The following is a 3,249-nucleotide window of genomic DNA, read 5'->3' on the forward strand; positions in this document are numbered from 1 at the left end:
CATCTGTTGTTGAAAATTGTAACTACTGTAATTTCGAAAGTTTGTCCGCCTGAAAATGTACTGTTGTCCCAAGCATATTGCAACAAACGGTGTATTTCTATCGCTGCTCGTTTAGTTTTTATTGCCGTTTCAAATATACCGGTCATTTTTGAAACACCCTGTATTAATAAACATGATGTTAGACTATTTGTGTGTGGTGTTCTGCGTCATTCTATAAATTTATCATTTAACACGGATGTTTCGGGATCGATATTTATCACCTATCGATATTTTAGACATAGATGAAATAGAAATCAGAATAGATGATTTATCAACATCGCATAGCTTTCCGAAAACTTGAAATCGAGGCATGTCAGTCGGGGCATGGGTACAGTTCTTCCAGAATACGAGTCGACAGTGACCTCGCTGCATGGTGCGCTGATATTTCGAAGATGATCCTTACGGAATTATGATACTTCCTTCTTGTCTCTGATCTGAAATAGCTTTCTCGCGGGGCAAATTTAGCTCGGCCTGAGTTCCCTCGTTAAGCCGGTAGTGAAGCTTCATCTCTCCCCTTAGGTGGCGCAGCACATTCTGGGGCCCCCTTCTCGTTGAGAAGCGGTTCCTTCACCTCAAAGGAAAACGCTTTCTTCTCCCCACCTCTTGTTTCAGTTTGACGCTCACTGCTTAATTATGAGCGACAGACCGCCTAAGGCAGCCGCTGCGGCGGACCCCCGAGGGAGAGATACGCCGTTTCCACAAATAGGATTAGCATGCGAAAAGACTTATCTCTAACGAGTTCTTCCTCATCCACAACTCAGAGAAGTCACGAAATTCGTAAAACAATATCAAGCACACTTCAGGGGGAGAGTGTAACTTATACAAGACCTCTCATCCCCTGTTTCACAAAGAGCTGATATTCCAAAGGTGACGACTCGGCCGAACACTGTGAAGAGTACAGTAAAGATTACTTTTTATTGTACGATATATAAGAGTTTTATCCTCTTTCATTCACGATTGTGGCATGGGAATAAGGGCTGTACCCATCCAAGACAGCTATTGTTTGCCTTTTATAAGCTGCGTAATCTATTCGGGACAGATAAGCAGAGTGTCGCAGGATATTCGCAATTTTTACCCTGAAAGACGATTCTTCTAGTTTATGCCAGTTAAGACCTGTCACCTTATCTGGTACACGATCGCAAACCAATCAGACTTGTGATCATAGCCGGCCGTTGTGGACGAGCGGTTCTAGGCGCTTCAGTCCGGAACCGCGCTACTGCTACGGTCGCAGGTTCGAATCCTGCCTCGGACATGGGCGTGTGTGGTGTCCTTAGGTTAGTTAAGTTTAAGTAGTTCTAAGTCTAGGGGACTGATGACCTCAGATATTAAGTCCCATAATGCTCAGAGCCATTTGAACCGATTTGTGATCATAGCAGGGTGAAGATACAGAAACCAGATTTCCGAGCTATGTTATACAAGGGGTCAAGAACTGGTATATAGTTAATGGTCGAAACTTTTTTTTTTATATTTCGAAATGTTTAATAAGTAATGCAGATTGCGTGCTGTTGCTTTTGGTTTGCTATGTTCACCGTGTGTAGCGCGGTGGGACGTGCTCTGCACCGATAGACGCAGGCCTCATGTTTCGTGCATTTCCATAATGTTTTTGAACAACGTGTCACAACTCCTATATCGTTGTACTTTGGTTTCAGGGAGCTATCGAAAATAGTTTGAAAGAGCATTATTCTAAGTAAAACAAAAATCTGAAGGAGCTTCAATCCCTCAATATATAAGAAAAGTTCATCTGTTCTCATATAGCATTTACTTGCCCCTTTGCCTAGGATCACTTGCTGAAAAATTTATTTTGATATCTAGAATTAACTGCGATACATTAGGTGTACCTACGTGACGCGGAATAGCTTGTAAATTGCGTTTGACGTAACACGGACACCCCCCAAGCTGTTCAATATAATGAGTTAGACAGATAATATCACGCAGAGGGATGAACAGTTTTGTTGCCTAGTCTTCTTCTTTCGGTGCCTATCCGGTTCGGATGTTGGCGATGATGGCTATTTTGCTCTTGTTGGTAACAAGACGGAATAGTTCTGTTGAAGACATACTGAACCAGCGTCTAAGGTTGTCAAACGAAGATATTCGTCTTCTTCCAACCAAGATATCTGTCTCCTTCCAGGACCTCTTTTACTGCTGATTTTCCCTTGAAGTATTCTTTGTAGCAAATCATATCTATTTGTATTCCGTATGATATGGTTCGAATGGCTCTGAGCACTGTGGGACTTAACTTCTGAGGTCATCAGTCCCCTAGAACTTAGAACTACTTAAACCTAACTAACCTAAGGACATCACACACATCCATGCCCGAGGCAGGATTCGAACCTGCGACCGTAGCGATCGCGCGGTTCCAGACTGTCCTTATGATATGCCCTAGATATTGGAACATCTATGCAGTCGTAGATGTCGGCATGTCACTATGATGAATTTAAGTGTCGTGTTCATTCTTCTAAAACCTTTACGTTTGTCACTCTATGGGTCCAAGGTATTCCTAGGATGCGCCTATAAAGACACAATTCAAAGGCCTCCAGCTTCTTCTCCGTGCTTATATTTAAGGCCCATAATATACACAGCAGTGCAAAAGTCTAATTATGGTAAGAGCTTTTGAAGACAGCACTCATTTTCTGATACAAACTTCTTGCTTTCCTATTGCGAATCTTCCGTTCCTTTCGAGTTATCCCAGTTATTATTTATTATGCTTCCAAGGTTGTATATTGTTTTACCCTTCCTATAGTTCTTTGGTTTATGACTAAGTTTACTTCTGTAATATTTTCCTTACTTACGACCATGAGTTTTGTCTTTGTGATGTTTATTTCACGCCCATACTAACTGTTAACTCTTAAAATTCTATCCATTAATAATTGTAACGCTTGGATAGTGTCAGCAAATACATGTGTATCATCAGCATATCGAATGTTAATCTTACTCGATTTACCATAGTTCCTTCTTCTACTTCCTCCACGGACAATAGATATCCCTGACTTACTGCCCTGAGAATTTTGGCTGCTTCAGTGTGTTCTCCATTAATACTCGACACCGCTGTTTTCTTCCAGTACAGGTTCTAGGTATTTCGAAGATCTCTTTCCTCCATTCCAATATTTGCCAAAATCTCCATCAATTTGTAGTGTTTTGCTCTATCAAAAGCCTTCTGATAATCTATTAGGCGAACAAATACATTTTTATTTACATCTATACATCTCTGAA

Source organism: Schistocerca piceifrons, chromosome 8 (assembly GCF_021461385.2).
Source record: "Schistocerca piceifrons isolate TAMUIC-IGC-003096 chromosome 8, iqSchPice1.1, whole genome shotgun sequence".
In the NCBI taxonomy this organism is placed as follows: domain Eukaryota; kingdom Metazoa; phylum Arthropoda; class Insecta; order Orthoptera; family Acrididae; genus Schistocerca; species Schistocerca piceifrons.